Source organism: Buteo buteo, chromosome 3 (assembly GCF_964188355.1).
Source record: "Buteo buteo chromosome 3, bButBut1.hap1.1, whole genome shotgun sequence".
Classification (NCBI taxonomy): domain Eukaryota; kingdom Metazoa; phylum Chordata; class Aves; order Accipitriformes; family Accipitridae; genus Buteo; species Buteo buteo.
Genome location: NC_134173.1, coordinates 65,571,562 through 65,595,201, shown reverse-complemented (window position 1 = coordinate 65,595,201; position 23,640 = coordinate 65,571,562). Strand labels below are relative to the sequence as shown.

General features: G+C 45.8%; 1 protein-coding gene across 4 annotated transcripts in view; it reads right to left on the bottom strand.

Moving 5' to 3' along the window:
- The window catches only part of ZHX2 (zinc fingers and homeoboxes 2), a 78,922-nt gene that overhangs the window by 23,987 nt on the left and 31,295 nt on the right, over positions 1–23,640 (bottom strand). For 2 of the 4 annotated variants that reach the window (XR_012649886.1, XM_075023889.1), the window contains exon 2: positions 20,427–20,498. The gene's annotated coding sequence lies outside the window, so the exon portion shown is untranslated. Of the gene's footprint in view, positions 1–20,426; positions 20,499–20,944; positions 21,001–22,847; positions 22,889–23,640 lie in introns of those variants that run through there. The other 2 variants (XM_075023891.1, XM_075023890.1) reach the window with 2 other exon arrangements.

The following is a 23,640-nucleotide window of genomic DNA, read 5'->3' as shown; positions in this document are numbered from 1 at the left end:
CTCCCCAACACGAGATCCTTCTTCCCCTATCAAGTACTGCAGGACAGAAGAGACAAGAGGGGAGCAGTCACCACCTTTTGGGGCACTAATTCCTGCAAACTCTAACCAGACTTGCAGCAAAGATGGGTCTGAGGGACTGCCAGAGCTCTGCCCTCGGTATCTTTGCAGGACTTTTGCTACCTGAATATAAGGCTCTCCAATTTCCAGGTATATTCTTGTCCTCAAGAGGCCAGAAACTTGGCAGATAGGTCTGATGTAACAACATGCGATTCCTTTGTGCCCCATTTCCCCATTTGCATTTAATCTACCAGCCTCTGTGTGTGTGCGTGCGTGTGTATATATATTTATTTATTTCAGTGCAGCAGCTCTGGGGCACTGCTCTGAATCCAGCCTGTCCCACCTTTCCCTCAACTGGCACTTGCAACGAGGGTCCCCAGGCCAGGACAGGAGCTGTCAGCACCCAGGAGCTCTGGGAAAAGATGCCAATCTGAGGGGCAGGGGACAGAGGGTGAGCACACCCTGACACAATGCTGCTGGAAAAAAGAGTGGGATTTAGCGGGACGTGAATGTCTCTGCATTTTCATTTCACCCAGGAAATACAAAGAGGAGATGATTACTGGATCATTCACAAATTATTTAATATCCTAGTTCAAAAGAAGCAGTGCTTCTTTCAGAAACAGGCAGTGGAAGAGAGTGAAAAGGATCTTTGGAAGTAAATGAAGTTTTCTAAGACTGGATTATGTATTAAAAATAATAATAATAATGACACACTCGTAAATATGATCAGACTAGCACAACCCATGCCTTTGCAGACTTTTGCCACAGGGTGTGCCACAAAGAACACATTTTATTTCTTCCACTTCTCATTTTAAACATCAAGGGATGCAGAACAAACCAGTTCCTACTTCCAAAACTGAGTTTGATCTGGACCATCCAAAGCTTAGATGCTCTGGCATCTGCTGGAACGCCCCTTATGGTCCCAAACCACAAAGGGACCATGTTTCACCCAGACAGATTATTACTATGCTGAAGAATAAACTGCCAAGGAAAACAACAACAACAAAAAAGAATTGGCAAAACCTCCCATTCATTTATTTCTTACCAGCAGAAATGTTTGCCATCAGAACACCTTAAAGCATGACAAAGTACACTTGGCAGTTGCCGCCTCCTGTATCCTCCCACGAGTTTTAATCTGGGCATACTCACTATTCCCCATGAGGGCTGGAGTCATTGCAGGCATCAGCCTCTTTGTCTCCCTGGTGCCTGGATTCCCCCCAGGCTACTTCATAGCACGTCCAGATGAACAAACTGTAACAATGATGCTTGAGCAATACTTGAGAAAAGGAGGAGAACTGCTCCTTAAAATATTTTCTCACTGAAGGGTATTTGTCTAAATCCCCCCCTTTTTTTTCTTCTCCAGGTTTTCTTCTCCTCCTGTTTCTGGAAGGCCAGGACCAGGTCTGGGGCAGCAGGTCCAGGGCTTACACTCGCCCCCATCCACTCCAGCAAACCCTCCTCCTTCCTCCTCTCTCTGCTGTGCTGCAGAACAGGCTCCAACGAAACAGCCATCAAAATCCTGCGTGACACTGATATTTGTTTGCCAGAACACATGTGCACTCCTTCCAAGGGAAGGAAGAAAAAAAACAATAAAAAAAGTCCTTAATGATATAATTTCAAGAGTCACCGATTTTGTGACCAGCTTGTGTTAATTTAGTTCATCTCCCAGTTTTGTAATGGTTGTGAAAATTTCTCTCTCAAAACGAAACAACCACCAAACACCCCACTATGAACTCAGTGCGATGTGGCAGCTCTTTCCATGGCAACCCACCAGCACCGAGCCTGCTTTTCTGCACGGACTTCGCTGCACAGTGAAGGAGGGCAGAAAAAGAGCCTGCTGAAAAGCTCCGGCTGTCGACTCCAGCCTGGCAATCCTGCCACCCTGGGGAACCAAATACATTGGGGAAAGGCAGCACTTCTACAGCCTCACTGCTGAAACGTGTCTTAGCTCCAACTGTTAACCAGCTGCTTGGTCATTTGCAGGTTGGTTGGTTTGCTTGCTTTGTAAAGCACAGTCAATGTATTCTGTTTCCTAAACAGCATGGAAAATTACTTTTGTAGTCCCAAAATTGTTCTCTGTACCAGAAGGGAATGGAATTAAGGCAACTGTGCCATGCTCTCAGATGGTGTCCACATGCAACAGCAGGATGCTCACTGGGGCTTATCTCCTTTTGGAAGACAGGTAGAAGCCTGTGTCACTCGCAGCACTGGCAGGACAACCATGCTGGGCTCACCACTGCCATGGGCAGCCCGACCAGTGGGGAAGGCAGGCAGGGTGCTCACGAGTTCCCTTGCTGCCTCTGATAGCCATCGCTGGATGTTGCACCTGATGTTCTGCTAGGACCAACCTGCCCTTGCTGTACCAACTAACCATGGGCTACGCTCTCAAGCTTGTCTCTGCAACCACTAGTTTTCCTCCAAAACACTGCCCCCCCCCCCCCGCCCCGCACCATGCTCTTCAATGAATACTTTAGAAATTCAGCATCCCCAGACACGTGGGAGCTAAGACCTCAAGGCACATCTCATCTTTGGCATCTTCAACCCAGCCATGTAGCCAAACCCTTTGCGTAACTACTCAGGATCCAAAGCTGACACACAAGCCAGCTCCCAGGGATTTCCCCCCTCCCCGTCTTATCGCCTGCAAGACTCTGCCTTAAGCACTATGACTACCTACACTGGAGCAGTCCAGGGTTATTTCTCCTGGGGCTTCATGTAAAAGTTTAGTTGCACAACAGTTTCTGAGGTTTAGGAAAAACCACGTTCTACAGAAAGAGATGATGCTATTATTTGGAGTCACCTGACACCAAAATCCAAAGAAGGGGGGGAAGGGGAGAGACAATAGTCCCATCAATAACGTTGGAGGTGGCAGACACACGAAACCACATCTCAGAGGAGTATTCATCAGCCATCAGCTCTCTCAAATCCAGCCTGGGCTTCAAGCCTCTTTCCTGATAAAAGCATTGGCAAAACGCATTTATGTGAAAAGCTTCAGCTCCAGGAGATCAGCTGCCTTCTGAGGGGGAAACGCTTGCTCATGAATGTTTCCTGAAGCAACCCCCATCTCAAGACTTTTGTGATATTCAGGGAACTAGATCAGGACTTACTGCATGCTCCTCACCTGAAAGAGGAACCCAAGAAAAAAAATACTGAATTATTGAATTACTTTTGTCTTTTCTCCCCAGAGTTCCTCTTCTCTTCATGATTCTTTGTCTTGTGGAGGTGATCTGCTTCTCCTCCCAATGCCTTTTGCCTTCTCCACCCCCAACAAAATATTCAGGCAGTGAAGGAAGCCTGGGCAGAAGAAACCAGACAAACAGCTCATATAGCTCCCAATATGTGTGACATCTAGAAATGTTCCTGAGATGTAGCCCCTGCAGAGGAGGGCTGCTTCTGGCTTAGGGAAGAATCAGACCCAATATGACCCAATGCACTCAACTCTCCTGATATGTTCTGTGGCCTCACAACAGTACATTAAAGAGTAAAAATCAGAGAGGAGAGACAGGGAACAAACAAGAAACCCTTAAAATCCCATCCCACTCATATGGGTCATGGGCCTCTGCTCTCCTTTTGAAAATAATAATTTCTAAAGCAAAGTTATCCCATGTGTGGTACTGCAAGAGGAGGAAAGACAGCCAGGGAGCATGAAAAGGCTGCAGAGCCTGTAATGGAAAATCCTCACTCAGTCACTGAGCAGTCCTCTTGTAACACTTATTAAAATAAAGCGAATATGATGAAACACAGCCCAATTGCACATAACACTGCTGAGAAATTGGATCCGGCTGCTAAAATCAGCTCCCAAACTCCTCCTCTCCAAATACTGGCAACTCACATCAGTTAACTGCATCCAAACCACCCCCAGGCAAGAAGGGATGGGAGAGTCGAGACAGGACGGGTCACCCCGTGTCTGATTCATCTTCAGAGCAGGGCCAGTGTCTAAATCTTTGCTGGTCTCTTTTGTCCCTTGCCAAGGCTCAAACGCAGCATCTCTAGCTGTTTCCAAATGATGAAAGGTGGCACTGAATAAAAGAGTTCAAGAGCGATGTCCATGGGACTTGGTCTTAGCTGTTGCATGAGCAAGTGAGAAAAGGAGGCTTAATATTAAGTCTAGGAAAGCAAGTTAGAAAAGGGCCACTCTTTTTCTTCTCATCATTTGCTTTTAATTCTGTATCTCATTCTTTCAAAACTGAATTCAAACAAGAACAGACAGATTTTACTCCTTTTGTGGAATAAATCAGCCCAACTGCTGAGGTCACTGTTTTCAGACCAACGCATAAAAGCGGAAGACCAGGCTGAGGAAATTCAGCGCTGGCTGATTCATCCTTTAGATAGGATGAAGAACAGCCATCCTGGCACATCAAGTTTGTTCCTTTGAAGGACAAAACAATTTAGTGTTGGTATCAGATGGCAAGAACTGAAAAAAAACCGCAACCCCACCCTTTCCAGACTGCCCCGAGATATCTTTTCAAGGCTTCAAATGCTGAATAACAGGATAGCCCCCATGGTCCATCAAGCTTGCAGTGAACTGATGTGAAATGTATCCTTCCCTGTCCACTTCTTGGCATGGTGGCTCAGCACCGCTGCTTGCCCTGTCTCCTGCCTCAGACATGCAGAGAGAGACCAGGGCAGCAAAGTGGGAGGAGAACCACAAATTATTTAACCCACTGAAAGGGGCTTCAGATGGGATCCATGCCTCACATGTTAGAGGAATGAAAGCACCACCTGAGGCTTACAAAAACAAAGCCACCATCACCACCCCCAAAACCACAGAGCAAAAACCCACCAAAAGCATACTATGAGAGAAAGAATGGGGGAAAAAGCACAACGAGATTTCATTCAGATCTGAAGAAAGAAATCAAGAGGGTGTTAGTGAAAAAAAAAAACCAAACCAAAAAAAGTCTTTCCTCCTTGGACAACCCCATTTCAAGATGAAGGCACATAGACATATGACATATCAAGCTATACAAAACCAGCACACGCCATTGCTGTTTCCTTAGGGTGTAAATAGCACCAGGAAAGAAACACCTTCCAACCCAGTCCTCTGTTTGCTTCCAGTCCTGAGTGACTCTAAAGAAGGGCTGTCTGAAGATGCTCAGTAGCGGGTCCATCTTTCCCAGCAGGTAGGAGAGCTATAGATCAATTGCTTTAAAATAATAATAAAAAAAACAACAAAAAACCCTGAGGCTTGCTAGGAAGAAGTAAAATTCGGGGGGGGGGAGGGGGAGGGGGAAGTAAAGATGAAAAGCACCTATAATCTCTTTAATGCAGCACAGAAGTTCTTCTGAAGACAAAGCACAGAAATGGTAAGAAAAGGAAAGAAAGGAAAAGAAGAAAGCAGCCCATTGACACCAGCTACAGATATATTTTTTTTAATGGGCATTAGGTCAGCAGGGCATTTTCCATCTGCCCTGCTTAAACCGGAGCTTTGATGATGTTGCATGTATGATTTTAATACAGCACTTATTCTGGTAGGACCATAAGTTCGTGTGCGTGCACATGGATGATAGCACAGGGTTTTCCTGAAGGGAGGAAGGGTGATTTGTAGGCAAATGATGAAAACAGCAGGAGTTGGGTTGCACCTCAACTGGTTTTTGGGTTGCTGACAAGGGGAAGGGGGAGAGAAAGGAATAGGCAGCAGCAAAGGGCTACTAGGGCTTGGAGAGAAGGGAAGAAGAGAATAAATAAGAAACAGCTTTGCCCTCAGCCTCCTTCAGTCCTCCTGAATTCACCTCAAATCCCACGCAGCAGCGGCATCTTCCCTTTACCAGCAGAGCCTTGGTGAGGGGCTCCAGTCTTTCCTCTCCCATGCCAAACACACAGGAGCTGCAACATCCCCTTGCTCCCGCCCAGTTTTTAGCCCAACCTACAAGCATGCCCACCTCAACTCAGCACGTTGGCCAAGGCAGCAATGATAAAATACATTTTTTGCTATATTTCTCCTAGCAATTTGTATGTACACATAGATGAAGACACCCCAGGCTTCCTCCCTCAAAATGACTACAAAAAAAGAAAGATCATGAATCCACATTCTGCTTTTCTTTCAACTTCCACAGTGCTCTTCCAATCTAATTCGGTAAGGACTGTGTAAACAGACTGGAGCCTGTACGAGTTCCCAATGAATCTTGACTAACACCGTGGAAGCTAAAGAAGATTAGCTAGAAGCTGAAGTCAACGTTTAAAACACAGACTAGGAACAGATTGAGCAGGTTTGGAAGCTAGCTTTCAGAAAACCCTACCCTTCAATGTTAGCAATCTCTTAAGTTTATGATAACCTATCCTAAAACTGTGGTAATTAATTAGGCTAGATTATACTTTCTCTTAAGGTGTAAAAGATCCCTGGAGAACACCATCATTGTGCCAGCACTGATTTGCTATACATTTAACTGCATGTAATGTGCTTAACTACACACAATGCCTTTTAGTTGAATATATCCTACAAACCCAAAATAAGCCCAGAGAATCTTTTTCTGCCCACTACATTACAGGCCACAGTGGTATTACCCCAAACGGTCACTGTTTCAGGAAACCTGAAGATGTGAAGAACAGTTGGCAGACATAAGAACAAAGCAGAAGACATCCATATCTTTATGGGGAACCTCTACCACAGACAGCCTGGGTGTAGCAATGCTACAGATGGGTGGTGCACAGATTCACTTTGCCCTTGGGCAGGTGAAAAAAGGCACTCAAGACCCAACAAGAAGCTTAATATTCACAAGTTGCTGTAAGAACAACCAAGGGGTTAACAATTTCCAGTGGTTTGACTTTACAAGGGGCAAGATGGAAATGGGGATACATTTTCAAATTTAATTTTACATTCCCTGAGGATTATATTCCAGGAAATTATTCTGTTATGTGAATATCGTTACTGCACGACATTTTGGTCCCATTATCTCAGGCTCTTTTTGGCATGTATGTCAGATGTGATTCACCATATGTTTAATGACATGTAACACACTGGTTCAAATATATCCTACTAATGCAACAAGCCAAAAGAACTTTTATTTTCTTACGCTTCAAGTTACAACTTAACTCAGAAATGCCTCAGTTAGTCACACAGTCCTCACCCAATTCTAAGATCTCCCGTGTCAATTTATGGAACTTTAAACAACAAAAGAAAACCTCCTGAGACAGATAAAACTGCTTTTCATAAATTTGAGAAAGACGAGATACAGCTTAACTGTTAGCACTAGAAAGGCCCCAATCCCAATACCTTCTCCAGCATTTTTGAGCCAGTCATGTAAAGTGGTTTCTCTGTATGATTACCAGGCAGGATTTTTACAGCAAGAAGGTTTTCCCAGATCAATAGTTTTTCCCCAGTTGCGAGTTCAGTGCTTGTCATGGTTTAACCCCAGCCAGCAATTAAGCATCATGCAGCCACTCACTCACTTCCCCACCACCCAGTGGGATGGGGGAGGGAATCGAAAAAAAAAAAAAAAGTAAAACTCATGGGTTGAGATAAGAACAGTTTAATACAACAGAAGAGAAGAAACTGATAACACTAATAAAATGACAATAGTAATAATAAAAGGATTGGAATATACAAGTGATGCACAATGCAATTGCTCACTCCCCACAAACCGATGCCCAGTTAGTTCCCAAGAGGTGATCTCCCCACCCCCACTCCCCCCAGTTGATATACTAGATGTGATGTCACATGGTATGGAATATTCCTTTGGCCACTTTGGGTCAGCTGCCCTGGCTGTGTCCCCTCCCAACTTCTTGTGCCCCTCCAGCCTTCTTGCTGGCTGGGCATGAGAAACTGAAAAATCCTTGACTTAAGACTAAAAATTACTTAGCAATAACTGAAAACATCAGTGTTATCAACATTTTTCTCATACCTAACTTAATACCACAGCACTATACCAGCTACTAGGAAGACAATTAACTCTATCCCAGCTGAAACCAGGACAGTGCTACAAAACCAAACAAGCCCCAATTCCTGTCCCAAAGGGTTTACACACTATTTCCCTGCTCAAAGGGGAATTAGGAGGATTATTAGCTGTAAATTGCTCTGAAGGTAAAAAAAAAAAAAAAAAAAAAAGAAAAAAGTGCTAAATATTGCTGTCTCCATGAGTCAACACATACTCTTCAAAACTCTCTACTAAGCATTTTTACTATGATAAAAATAGCAATTTTGAGCAATAAGCTAGATGCTCTACAATTGGTGGCTCAGGAACAACAAGCAACACCAAGCGTTACTGTATCTGACAATAGCCCCTTGCAGGCAAATCTGTTTTAAGGATGAGTTGAACAAATTTTAACTCATGCAGTCAGACAAATTTTGTTCAATCCCTTTAGACAAAGAGCTGAGTGGTGCTTCTACCTGCAAAGGGCAAAGAGCAAGTGGTGTCCACCAGAATGATGTCAACCTTTGCAAAGGGGGGACTACCCTCCTGGACTTCCTATGACACACAGTGCGCCTCAGGTTAACTGCTGCTGTGCTGAAGGTGCACAAAGCAATTTGGCACCCAGCCGCTACCAAAGAGGGTCTTGGGTAAAGAGCAGCAGAGGAACACCAGTCACCTCCAGTAACCCACATGGCAAAGGATGCACAGGCTGGCAGTGTGCATGGATCTAACCATGCTATCAGTCATCCTTTTGACCAAATAAGAAAAAAACCCACTAAATTCACTCACAGGAATACAAAGCCCCTCACTCCCCTGCCCCAAGCTTCCAATTGCCTGGAATAAAATCCAGCCTTTGTAAAGCAGCCACAGACTAATTTTCAGATCTGCGTAGTACCCAGATCTCCAAACAATTTAATGGAACACCCAGGAGTTCAGTGTCCTGGTAAAAAAAATGGAAGTCCTATGCATTTCATCCAGGTGTCTGACACAGCACTGGCACTTAAACCCCAGCAAATACACCAGCTATGATGTTATCTGGGTCTGTGCTGCCATCCCAGCTGAGGCTCCCACCACCAGGAAGAGCCAGGGAAAGCGCCAGGACACACACCAAGGTCTTTACATAATGCCCCAGCTAGTCTTGCTGAAGCAAATGCAATGGCTGGCTCCTTCACAAGTAGATTAGGTGGTATCTAAAAAGTAAAGCACAGCTAATAACATGAACTCTTTGAACGTCAGTATTTCCTGAGAGGTGACACCACGGATTGTCTCTCTTTTTAGAGATCTCAAGGCTGAGTGTTTGAGGAAGAGCAGAGGCACAGAGCAGTGTTGGACAGTGCCAGCAAGATTAATCCTGCTAGAGCCTCCAGAAAAGCAAAGCAAGTTCATTGATAGCAACTGATGGGGCTGCACAAAAGAGGGCTGCTTCTCCCCCAAAACAGACCTGGTACTGGACTGCCATGGCGATGACACAAAATGTGAGCATACTGTAACGCTCAATGCAGCCCAGGAGTCTCCACCTGAGCAGATACTACACCAGGACCAGGCAAGGCCACAGACACGCACTGCAGGGGGCAAGAACTGATGCATTTTGAAATCACCATTTACTGCAAAATTCTGGGGTTTGAAAAGAGCACAAAAGCAGCATGTTTTAAGGGAGGCTTTCAGTAGCCAGTGGGCTGTTGGCATGGCATCACTTCAGTGCTCAGGGCGTTGGGAAGGGGTCTTGGAAAGGGACTCAGCACGAAAGCTGCTGGAAAGCTGCAATCGATGCTGCACGTTGCTCAGAGCCCATTACATTGAGGTTACCACTGCTAAATTTACAGGTGTATGTTTCAGGCAGCTGCACAAGAGGACATGACACCTGAGCCCAGTGCTCTGTCCCACTGACACATCCCAGAGCACAGTCAATAGACTGAGATTTTTAGGAAGAGAAGCAACAGTTTCAACACATACCTATGACTGGCCAGAGACCTGATGAGCATGGCTGTGTATTCGCTGGGAGACAAGCAACAGGTTGCAGAAGCCAGGTGTCAGAAGCACAGACTGTGATTTGCAGGGTTAATTCATCAGCTAAACTTACTAGTCATTTTTTTTGTTTTTAATATTTGCTAAGTGGGAAGCCCCAGCCACTGCCAGCAGTACAGTAAGCCCCCTCCTGCAGACCCAGCACTTCTGGGCAAGGAGAGCACAGACAGACCAGCAGAGAGAGGTGCTAGGCAGGTATGGAGTCAAGGCTCCATTAGCCTGAAGCAAACCAACATAAGGGAATGAACTCACAGCTCCATCATCTGCAAGCACTGTGCTACACAGCACTCCTAACCCAGGGATGCTGCTCAGAGCTGCAGCCTAGAAACTCCCCACCCTTATAAGTGAGATCTTTTCATGTTTATTCCTTTTGAACTAGTTTATGAAACCTTCAAATTACCTTGCTAATTGTTTTGCTATTCAAATGCTCTTTTGGAGTCACCTTCCCCTCAACCAAAACCAAGAGCAGCTATAACAGTTTCCTTCCATACTACCACCACAGCAGCTGTTTGGAGGTCACCATCTCCCTCTCCTCCATTTATCACGTCCCTGGGCACACATGTATCTGTGTGGGCCAGATACACCATAACTGAGCACAGGATTTTTATTTTTTTTTTTTACCTGGTCGGCCCCACGCTTAAGGGCACATAGGAGCCATTCTTCACTGGGAAGGGAGATGTGCACCACCGTTCCCTTGCGCCTGCCTGTGCCACCATTGTGGGCACACACTACATGCCAGGGGATGCAAACCCAACCCCCAGCCTGCCCTGTCTGCTTTCTACGCTCAAAACCCCTCTCCGGGATCCCCAAAGGTGATTTATGTTATGGCAGGCTCTGGAAGCTTTAAAAGACAGGGCGTATCTCCGGCTTCACCACCACCTCCAGCGGTCAGGGCTAGCGCAAGACTAACGTACGCAGTAAGCGTCCATCCAAGTGACACAATTACTCAGCCAGACTTGGCTGGAAAGAGTTGCTCAGACATCCTCATGACATGCATGAAATGCACCCTTCAGGTTTTCACAGACAGCAAAGTAAGGTGCTTTTGGATCTTCTAAAAAGTGGCACAATTTCTATAGTAACAGACCAAAACTTATTGCTGTAACAGGCAGCACTACGCATTACGCTACCGCTGTGGAAGTTTCTTTCCTTTTGATAACATGCACCAAAAGGAATGTGTTCATAATGAAGCAAGACCTACTAAAGGTGTTCTCCCTTCCACTCAACAGGCACATAAGGGCTGCTTCTCACCTACTCTACTGGAGAAAGAAGTGCTTTCTCCAAGTGCCTTGGGAGTATTCTTAGAGGGGCTGATCCTGGCTCATTGAAGTCCTCTGAAATTTTGCTACCGACTCTGGCAGAAGCAAGATCAAAGAAGAAATCTGATCCTTCTCTGCACTCCACCAGCATCAGAGGGATGGCTTGTCCATGGTCACTTAGTGGGCTCTTTTACTTAAGAGAAAACCATCAGAGAGCAAGGTCATATCAAGATGGGGGATCCACTGAATGCTTTACAATGGAGTTAAAAAAAGCAGCTTCTCTTTGTATTTACATAGTATATAATAATTAATATATAATCATTAGATATGATTATATATATTTATAATATAAAAGAAATTTTAATATACTATTAGTAACAAATAATAACAATAAATGCAAGGCCATTCCCCATCCTACTGGAGCTCAAGTCTCCTCCTGTAGTAGACCCCAAGTGCCGCACTCACTCCTCACCCTTCCTACACACACTCATGGCAGCATCTGAAACCCAGCCGCCCTGAGCACTGTGGGGTTTGATTCATCTGTAGCAAGCCTGGCTGGATTTCAGAGCATGGCAAATGCAGTTACACTCTGGTTTGAGGCGTGCAAGCAGAAGACTGTGCTCGGAGAAGCGCAGACAGGAAACATGCCAGATTGTTTATACCTGAGTCATGACTAACGTTGACAGTGCAAACTGAGACAACTCAGAGACCACTACTGTGCTCAGTGCCTGTGTGCTGCTCTACCCTAACTCCACAAACAGAAAAATTGGGACGAAGCACACATTACCTGTGCAATATCATAGTTGCATTGCATCACCCCCCATTGCATTTGCTGGGTTAGGAGACAGGAGCATGTTCTCCAATACATGAGCAGACTCACAGATTCAAGTGCTCCAATATCAACCTCCTGATTTCCAACAGACACCCCAGCAAGTGAGCAGCCACTGAGAAGACAATACTACCAAAAACTACCAACAGCAGCAGGAGATAAAGAAAAGGTCTGGGACAGGTGGAGATGGGAAGCTCCAGGAAAGTTCACTGCAATTTTTGTCACTGCCAATCTCTCTTCTTTCAATTCACCCAACTATTCCATTCCTTGATGTTCTTGCTTACAGGCAGACGTGGAAGTAGCAGTGTGCATTTTAAATCAACTGGGGCTACTGAAGAGGAAAGCTAGCAAGGCCTTGGTTAGCTTTAAGTGTAAGGAGTGAGGGTTTGGGTGATAGGAAGAGACCCCATGCTCAGTTACATGGGGATTTGCGACAGATCACCAACTTGCAATACAAGGTGTGCGCATGGATCCCAAAGCACCATTTAAAAAAAAAAAAAAAAAGCCCCTCAGGTTTCATTTTGGTCAGTCCTTGTTACTGCAATATCTCTGAGTAGTCACTTGGGAGAGATATGCCCTTCACTCCCACGCAGGGCTTTTTGCCAGCTCGGATCCACTCTTACCCTCAGGGGTGGGAAAGTCAGGCCTGCCAGGGTGCATGTCATGCCTCTCCAGACAATGTGCCAGTCCCAAATTATTGTAAACTGAAAATCTATGCAGCACATTACACCCATACAGAGAGGCTGAGTAGTTGAGGCTGAGCTGGAGACCTGGCAGGTAAACTCTTTTACACCAGTCTGTGTTTGCAATGGAGCTTCTATTTCCCCCTGCAAATCATATTTCAACTTTTCCATGACAACTCCAGTGCTCATCTACCCAAATAAAAATACAGGCTCTTGTCTTCTACTTTTTTCCCCTCCTGACTAACCTGATTTGCCTCCCCAGGAACCCTTTTCCAGGGCAGATCTGGAGCATCAAGACACCTGGGAGCAATACACATCAGGGATTCCCCAAATTGCTTACTGCCAGCTCTGCTTCACCACACAGGCTCCTGGCACAGCCATCCCTCCCCAACAGCCCACTGCTTGCCTCTGTGCCACCTCCGCTCAGGGATGGCGGTGCTCCTGACCTTCCCCGTTCTCCCATCTGCTCTACTGTCCTTATTTTGGCTATCAGCCACATCTCTCTCACCCGTAACCTGGGGGCATTTCTGTTACACCCCAGCACACAGCCCAAGCAGGATCGCTATCCTGCAGCATTTTTCTCTGTATCCTTTCCAAAATTTGGCCGCATGATGAAAATTCCAAGTAGAAACGTTATTTCTCTGCCTTCTCACCACTATTTCCATTTCAGCTACTTAATTCCCCACCCCGTGATATTCACAAACAAGAAGTATGGGATGCAACTCAGAAGGAGAACTGCCTAACACACCCATATTGTTTGCAATATTACTGCAGCAGTAGTATTATCACTATAATTTTGTTTGCAACAGCATACCTTCATCATAAATAGGAAGGAAAGCCTTAGTTCTCTTCCTGGCTTGCTAGAAAAGTTTAAGCAAATCTTTTGCACCTTAGTTTACGTGCCTGGGGACTGGGTTTGCATCTCCTTGTGAGCTCTTTAATGCTGGATGCCCACCTATGAGCAACATGCAGCAGAGATTGGCTGTGCTGCTTTGGAAGGAGGACCCGACACTGCATGACCAGAGCATGATGAACGAGGACACGCTCCAGCCTTGGATGCTGTTACGGACCACCTGTAGAAATGGGTACAGAAGATCTTTGGTGCAGGATGGTACTTCTCTCACCTAATTTTCCCCATCTAGTTTATGGCTCAGAGTGACTGGGGAGAGACGGACAACTCTGAGGGTTACGCCCGAGACCTGCCTCAAACATCTGTCGTAAAGCAGGGTGAAACATCTCTGCAAACGGTGCGGTCTCTCAACTGATGTCAGCAGCGGTTAGACAGCTACTATAGAACAACTGCTTAACTTACAGACAGCTGGCATGAAACACATCCTAGTCCATCACCCCAGGTCTACCTCTCCCCATTTATAAGATGGGATAACAGCACCATCCCAGCCTCTGGGAGAGCGAAAGGCCAAGCATATCAGTTCCAGGGACCTGGCGAGACACCATGGTGATACGTGATGAAGGTACATATAGTCTCAGACTCCTCTGCATAAGTCAAAACACTCAACAGCCTTCCCCTCCCCTTGGGAAATAAAGGTCTTGCCTTCCAAATAACGTTTCAGCACAATATTAAGGAATGCAATGTGAATAGAGACAAAGTGTGCGATACTGAAGTTAAATCACAGAAAATAGGGGCTGGGAGGGAATCCCATGAGAGCGACACATTTATTTCATTATTATATCACAGATGACATTAAGTATCCACTGAGTCCCTCAAGGCAGAATTCTTGCATAAAAAGCATCCCCATTTACCAAGCACGATAGAACCTGCAACTGTTCTATAAATAAAGGGTATTTACAAAGAGAGCTGTTAAATATTTATTTTTCTCTAGAGACTGAGTTCTCTGTTCATTTGTCTCTATTGCAGAATCGTTCGCTATCAGGGAGCAGAGGAGCTCACCTAAAAAAAGACTAGGAACCAGTCCAGAGCCTGATCCGGACACAGCATCAGCCTCCTCTACAAGCTGGTGAGGGAAAAGCATCCAACCTGACACAGAAGGAACATGAAGCAAACAAAATGGGAATGATCTCATCCGGCAGGCAAAGGTAGAAGGAACGCCAGCGACAAAGCAGCGATTAATAAACACTATCACACCACTCCGTCCTTACAGTGCTGGCTTGGCACTATACATTAAAGAAGTGACAACCTTCAATTGTGAAGAGTAACTGCAGATTTGCATTACATTTGCTTTGTGTCTTGGGAACAAGCATATGTTTCTCACAACTAATGAATCAGTGATTTTTTTTTTTTTTTCCTTTTTTTTTTTTTGGAAGCTGACAGTTGGGGGCGGGGGGGGGGGGGGGAAGGAAAAAAACCCAACCAAAAAAACGTGGCTCTGAAATACACTTCACTGCTAACCCTTTGTAGTAGTAATTGTAATAGTTCTTACTCCAGCCTGCCAAAAGCTGAGTTTTAATTAAATATTAAAAAGCTATTTGTTAAAATAATGTTGCCATAGCAACTACAGAAAGCTAAAATACCCTGGCGTTTCTGACTCACAGCATATTAATCAACCACCAGCTATTATATAATGAGCACCCCCCTGCAAGTGCCCGCGGGACCTGCGGCACCAAATGCCTGAACCCGCAGCCCCCGAGCCGGGCAGCGCTTGCTGCTGGACTCTGCCCTCCATGCACTCGCTGCCTGCCCCCAACTCAGGCAGGGCTGGGTAGTTATCCAGGCTCAGCCCAGGAATCACATGCCCAAATATTTTGGGGAAGCCATGCCAGAGCGCTCAGGGTCAGTACGTCCCCTTGGGGGCATGAAGGGGGATGGCACAGGGCAAAGGGAAGTTTTGGCAAGCCACACGAGGACAGTGGCTCCCCGCATGCCTGCTGCGGCAAGGGGCTTAGGTGGCTCCTTCCCAGCCAGCCCTGACCACCTGCCTCCAGCACTCGTCTTGCAAATGTGGTGCTCGCACCAGATCTAGTTCTGCAAAAAAATTTTTTTAAAATTATTGGAATTACTTCTTGCAGCAGGTGCCTTCCTACCATCAGGCCAACTGTGCAAAACTCCAAAGAGGCAGAGATTAAACATTGCAAGGGCAAACCAGCTCTGCCGCTCCCCCAAAATAGCTTACTTTACAGATTTAAAAAAAACCCAAAACAAACAAAAACCCCCTCAAAAAACCCCAACACCCCCCCTGCCCATCACATCTCACCCCCAAGCAAGCTGAAAAAACCCTTCTACACTCTCTGTCCATGCACCACAAGGATGGCAACCTCAGCCATCCAACCAAGCTGGCTGACCCACAGGCTGCTGCTGGCACTCTCTGCCAGCCCTTGAGAGGCTCTTCCCTGGGGACACAGCTTGTGTTAGAGGCGGTGGGACTTCTCCCACTGCCTTCGTCCATGCCGCGCCATCACCACGTGGTCTGCAGTGATGGGAATGGCTGCAGAAGGGAGTCGAGCAGTTGAAGTCCAGAGCAACGTTAGCTTAGGGGAAGAGGACCAGGAGGGAGAAGTGCAGCTGTGTTGCTCAGAGTTGGGGACAACCTTCCTCCCTCTCAATGACTTGGTTTTGTGCTTTTAACCCCTCTTCCTCTTTTTTTTCCAATGGAAAATAAATACCTAACCCATAGTTATTAACCAAAAGGAATGTGATGAATATTACAGCATTTGTATGCCAGCTTTGGTTTCCTGCTGCTTTGTTTGGGTGTCACAGGCTGTGACTATGACAACCACAAGCAGTTATTGGACTGATGTCATTTGTGACATCATGCTTAATGGAAAAGAAAAGGAAGAGACAGTACCAAAAATAAGAAGAATGGAACAAAACCTGCTTTTGCCTCTTGAAGCACCATCAACTCCAGTCTACAGAGGAAGGTCCCAAAGGACCACCATGCTGGGGCTGCTGAAGAGCCAGGCAGCAGCAACCCCATCCTTACCAAAGCCCAGGCAGTGCTAAGCACTTGGGAAAACCTGCCCTCTTCCTTCCCCTCAGCTGTGGTGTGAACTGCGAGTCTGCAGTCACACAGAAGAAATCGCCTCACCCCTTCCCGGCTGGGAACCACCGGCATGATCCAAAGCCTAAGCCTGGCTTCCAGGTCTGAGATGAAGGGAGCAATAGAGGCTTTTGGCTAAGCATCTCTCCTGACTAAGTTTCTCCTGCTCTCCAACCAACTTCTCTTCCCCATCTCTAATCTTCAGTTATAGCAGTATTTCCCCCTCCTTTTGAAAAATAAAATGCAGTCTGTCCAACATTTCCAGACAGTCGCCTGACCAAGCACAGGGGAAATGTGCATTGATTTTGTGAGGAGTGCACTGTTTAGAGATGTGGCTTTTCTGGTAACAAGTGACGGCTTTGGCCTTTGAGGGCTGCCTCAGCTGGAACCCAATCTCTCGCCCCGCGTAAGAGCAAGGAGGCAGCACCACTGCTGCATTTCACAAAGCCATTAACGCACGTAGCGCTGGCACTCAGAGGAGACACTGCTGTCAGAGCCTTTCTTTGCTTTGACAGAAAATGTTTGCAAATTCACTGCTCAAGCTCCAAGTAACAAAAAAAAAAAAAAGAAAAGAAAAAAAAAGAAAACTAACTCTGAAGCCCCTCAACCCATCTAAACCTCATCTGATAGAGAACGGTCCACTGCAACAAGTATCTCTCTTTTGTAGTTACTCATCCAGAGGTCTTCAGATAAACTGGTTAATTTTCCCAAGTTAGTTTTCCCCAAGTGTTTCCAACACATGAAAAGTGTTTCTTTGCCCTCCGTGCTCTCCTGCAGGACCTGCTGTGCCTCCGCAGCCCAACGCTGCAGCCTGCTCTGCGCAACCCCAAGGCCCCACCTGATCTGCAGCCAACCCACCAATCTGTCCTCGCACACAGCATCCTGGGGTGGGAGAGCAGCCACACCACCATGCTACAGCTGAAGATGCTTCTCCTTGAGCGCATACAACCTGGAGGAAATCTTCCCCCTGCATCCTCCCAGGGCCTGATCCCCCACAAAGAGATGGCTCTGCCTTGCACTGCCCAGAGAACAAAACTCCATCGGGGGATCTTGCCCATAAAAAAAGTGGATGTTGCTTTTAAATAGCAGAACAGAGATGCTGCCTTACAAAGGGGAGGTGGATTAAAGCCTAACAGGTGAAGCAACTGTGACTTGCAGCATCCTGCCCTGCCTCTTTTCACTCATCGATGTTCCCAAGCCCACTGGAAGTGGTAGGAGCTCCCCAAACCAACACTACACCTGACTGCTCATAACACAGCACATGAGCACTTGGTCTAGGTTCCCTCTGTGTGGGTATCAGCTGGAGCCACCCAGAACCACTGCTGCATCCCACACTGCCACCCCTTGCAGAGGACAGCACCTCTGCGAGCACCCGCAGGCAAGTTTCACCTCTGGGTGCTGGGGGGGGGAACAGAATAAGGGAAATGGCAAAGAAGCCTCTGTTCCCCTCTCCCCGTCAAATCTCTTGCTGAACACCTGATCCTGAAACATTCTGCACAACAATACCGGAAGGGGACACAGAGAGGGGATGTACAGGAACTGAGCTCTTCCAGCTCTGGTTTCTCCCAGAGCTTCTGAGCAGGACAGGGTTTCTTGGATGGCATTGCCCCACTACAGCCATCTCGTGCTCCCCAGTTCTTCACATGGGCTTCTGTCACACAGCCAGAGTGGTAGGAGAAAGGTGAATGGGAATTTAGTCTCCTTTCTCTGCTGAGCAATGACTACATCTCGCTGCAATAATTTCAGAGCCATCTGAGTCCATACACGAGTTACCTGGGCAGCTTCCAAACAGCCTGCTCTTGTTTTCTCTCTCACCCTCTTAACACAGCTATGATATATCAGAGGCACCCACGGACTGCATGCCGCCCTCAGCATCAACTGCTTCACTTTGACTTAACAACACAGACAACATCTACCTGGGACTAGCAGTCCACCTTTGAAGAGCAGGAGCAGGTCCCCTCGTTTATTCCTTTTGTGGAAGCAACCACGGCAGGGGTGTATTAGGACCTCAGAAATGCTTCCCAAATTTCAACACTGCCTACTTAACAGAAAAACAAGCAAACTTTGCTTTTAAGATGAGCAAAGAACATTTCTAGCCCATGGATGTACTTTCAGAGACACAATATGTACACGTGGTATCTTTCTGCTGAGTTTTCTTCACCTAAATCAGCATCTACTCTTCCCATCACTCTGGAGCCAACACAGATGTTAAAAAAAAAAGAGGTCAGAGCCCATCCTGTGCAATGCTTTGTAAGTGACTGAAAAAAAATCCCAAAACACCCCACAGCGCGATCAGCAGGTCTCATCGTGTGACAGTTTAAACACCAAGGAGTTAGGAGAAAACATTTGTGATTCAAAGGGAGAATACAAACTATGGACCTTATTGAGAGAAGATCAATACACAAGACATAGTCGTAATTTCACATCCCTTTTCTCCCAGTAACTGCACTCATTGCCAGTATCCTTCACAAAAGGCTGAAAGTAGGATTCCCTATTCAATTTTTTTGCTTACCAGTTTCTGAATACTCATTAGGTATTTATTAAGGAATTTTTAGCACATCTTTGGTAAAGACTGATGGACTTCATTTCTCTCCTGTTAACAAAACACAGCTCACTCTTTTTTTCAGGCTGATTTCAATTTGGGATTTTATTCTGCTCTAGCCCAAATAGATTTGTGTTGCTGTAACAGAAAACAGGCTGTAAGCCACTGAAATAAAAATGGAAACAAAACTCTGCTGATTTCCAAGTAACCATAGATTTCCATCACCAGAGAACATGGTAAAAATGGGATGGGAGTTGGTCTGATTTTAAAAACCTCCAAAAAACCCCAACTTGTTCAACCCCTCTGCTAAGGAAAATTTACTTACAGAAAAGCAGTGAAGTCCAGAGCAATGGCATTCAAACCCACAGTCCAAATTTTAGCCCTGCTATCCAGCCTTACATCAGTCCAGAGGAGCTGCCGCAGGAGCCCACACCATGCCAGGCACACTGCCAGAGGCTCCAGCTAGGGTTTGCTGAGGTCGGTCTAGTGCAGCCCCAGCTGGTCCACCTGGAGAGCTGCAAACCAGCCACAGCTGCTGGGAAATCACAGCCCAGGCCCTTTAGCAATGCACCAGAAAAGGCCATAGTGCAGCTGCTCCTTAAATATACACTTATATGTATTTAATATATATACACATAAAAAAGCTCCTGGCCGAGCTGCTTTGGAGCAAGGGCGGGAGCCAAGCATGCAGGTGTCTCCTGTGGTGTAAAAGTTCCTCCAAAGCTATTTTATCACATCAGGGAAGAGCTAAATATTGGATAGTTGTCTGTTTTGATGACAGGGCTGGGGTGCTGTGCGCACACACAAAAACAACCTCATAGCCAATCTGTGCTCTTCTCTTTCAAAAGATGCAGGCTTTCTTCCCAAGGAACGCCTCGCCTCAACTCTCCAGCAAGATTTTGTCTTTCAATGGCTGGTAAAGCTTGGAAACAACAAACAAGCTTCAGATGGTGCTAATGGTCTATTCTGCTGACCATATTCTCAGTTAAATGCATTCATGTGGTTCCTATCTGCAGCAAGATAATTATTCAGCCTATGTGGTAATACAATGCTGACTTTATTTTGTGGGTTGCAAAGAGGTGCCAAAGGCACACAACTGGTTCCAAAAGACGGGATTTGCTTGCTGTAAACATTTCTTAAAGTGCCTTTTTAAAAAAAAAATAAAAAAATCTTCCTTCTGTTTGAGCAAGCTTAGGCTTCTCATTTAAAGGAAAATAAAAAAATGAAAGCTACTTACAGCACTGTGCTTCTTACATCCTGGGAATCTCAGTACTTATACCTCTCTGAAGGCAAGCAGAACTTCTGATACCTACAAAAGAGGAAAAAGCGATGTCAGTCAGGGAAAAAAAAAAAAAAAGAGGAGCAGCCATCCCTTCCACTCTCTGACTGGCAATTTAGGTTTTTTGCCAGCACCCGGGAATGCCGACTGACAGGAATTGCAGCAATTCCCTTTTCCACTGACCACCACTGACAGAAGCAGAATTTGAAAGATTTGATCCTCCAGCCCTGTTACAGTAACACAACGAACCTTGGGGGCCTCTTGGGGAAAAAAACATCCACACTTCTTAGGCCAAGCAGGCAGCGGAGAGCACTCACGCACTGATGTCCTAAGATACCACCGCTGCGGTTCGGACTGGAGATACCCACAAAACATCTGCTGCAGCAGACACGTACCAGAAGAAGCTCTGTTTGGCTACCGGGAACTTCCAACAAAATGCCATTAAAATTGCCTTTCTCCTCCTTAAAGGGACTCACCTGCTGTGTCCCAAAGCTAAAGTTGACTTTCCTCATTTTTGCTTTTTTTTTTTCTCCTAAAGAAATGGGAGACGAAGGTTTAGCTTCAGCAGCTGCAACCGCAGAACTGATATAAAAAATTTCCCCTTTGGCAGCAGCTGTATACACACCTGAGAAACACCGTGCCTGCAGGTCTGGAAAGAGTAGGTAAAGAGAAAATAAATGGTCATGGGACCGCTCTGAGTAAAAGAAATATATGCAGCAAAACACCCTGCTAGTACCTCAAGAAAAGAGGCAGAAGCTTATTGATTGCTTCAGCAGCACCAAGAGCACAACCTGCGTTTTCAGCTCAAGCTGAAGTATTTGAGTTTGAAACTTCAGGCTCTTGTTATCTGGCCAGAGGAAGGTCAGCTGGCAAACCCGAAAGAAATCACTCAGAGTCTTTTGCTCCTTCCCAGCAGGTTAGGAAGATATTTTTTTGGGTCTTTCAAAGGAAGATACAACTTGATTTCCTGAAAGAGCATCATGGCTACTGGAGGAGCTGGGAGGCCAGGAGCTGTTACACAACCAAAACCATTTTTTAAGAGCTTAGAATAGAAAAAGCTGCATGTTTATTCATAGATAAAAGGGAAGCTGCTTCTCGCTTTGCTCCATCTCAGAGTAAGGCAAAAAAATGCTAGTTTCACTGAATTGTGGAAGAGAAATAAACATACGGGATAGCTGCAGATTTTGTGCTATTTACACCTCCACCCCTTTTCAGACTCAGCAGGCCACCTTCTGCTGCCCTTCCTCCCTCTTTTGGGTCAAATCCTCCATTCTCGCATCATAGGCTGCAAGCCTGGGGCCAAGCTGTTTCTGTATTTAATGGGCTTAGTCCAGTTACATTATACCGAAACCGCTGTCTGAAATCCTGCCTTTTCAGTGCTGTCCAACATGCAAAACTGACCCTACATCTTGCCAACAGGACCAAAACTACCCCTATGAATAAAACACTTCTAAAGAACAACAAAATCACCTACAGAGCAACACAGCCCTGTCTTTCCCCTGATCTCCAACCTCTGCTTAGAAAGTTAATTAAAATAAATACATATGTATGGTGCTGTTGCTTCTTAGGAGTGTATAATGAACCTCACAATTTTTGGTGCTTTTCTTAAAGACCCAGCTGGTGAAGTTTCTGCGAGAATCCCTGCTTTTGGAAACGTAAAGCAGGAAGAAATCTCCAGGGTTATTAAATCCAGTCCCTTGCCTTGTACTTGTACTTATACTTGTACTGCGCAATCCTCTTCAGAAAGTATGCAAAAAGTTTCTACCCCTTATGGCTACAAGAATATGATTTGGATTTAATATAACAGCTCAGAAACAAGCTGGTAATATATGTATATACATACACATACATACATACTTCCGATCTTTTAAACAATTTCATGGTTCTGGGAGATGTGCTACTGCTTTTTAAAGCCTGGAGTTAGGCAACAGTGAAATGAAGGAGTCACAACCATGTTTCACACAGAAACATCAAATTTTTGCAACAGGTAGGTAATTACTAATGAAAATAAAACTCTTGCCCGAGTTTGTTCATCCTGAGCATCCCTGCATGGGCAGCTCTTGAGTAGCCTCCCATGGGGGCACGCTTACTCCAAGCCAGCTCAAGGCAGGGGAAGCAGCTTTCCTTGGCATGAAAGCATCACTTCGCTGAAATGCATCACAACTCCCGGATCAGGCGAATTCAGATCAGACCTCCCCACTCCACAGGAGGGCATTCACGCAGGTGTCATGTCCTCACCGACATGAGCTGTGCCACATAAACACCTGCAGAGTCACGGACAAGAGCTGGGGAGATCTGTATCTGCTGGCTCACATGCAGTGTACTCCCGGTGAGTACATGTACAAAACAGGTGACAGTGGTTTATGAGTTACCACACACCTCCTGGTTCACAGGAATTGCCTCTGTGTGTGTCTACGTAGCCCGCAGCACGCAGATGGTAACTCCAGCTACCCCAGCCATCCTTCATTCTCTGCACACTGAGCAGGAGTCTCAGCCACCAGCTGCTTCATTATTCTAGCTGCTTTCCAAAAAAAGTAACCACTCATGGCAAAACAAAACAAAATAAACAAAAAGATTTTTAAAATACTTCTTTAAAGTATGTAACTTGATAAACACCAGCACTCCACAAGGTTTCTGCAACCCAAACACTACAGCACTAACCATCTGAAAATGGGGTTAGTTTGCTTTGTTCACCATGCAATTTCTCGCAAAAAACAGATTGTCAAGGTATCCTTAGTGAGCTAAAATGTAAATCTCGAGCTGCTGTTAGGGCAGGGAAGAGAAATAACGGTACTTTTTAGATGCTTGACAGAAAAGTTCCTTTGAGACTCTCTCAACCTACGGAAATGATCAATTTTGCAAAAGAACATTTTACAGAGAGAAATGGAGTTGGGAGCCCTGAAAGCACTTGCTTTCCCCAGCTGCGCTTGAGATGAAGAAAAATAAAACCCAAACTCCTCCTGACCTCTTTTCCTGAAAGGTGCCAACTTGGTGGTTTAAACCCTGTGGTCAGCCAAAAGCATCGCCGGGGAGAAGGTGGTGCCAACCCTCTGCAGCCCCATGAGGCTTTGGTGCTTCCCCTGTGGCACTGCTGGTGACCCATCCCCATGGCTCTCCTGCCCCAACACCCAAAATTTGGTGACACAGGCAATAGGTCAGGGCAAACTTTCTT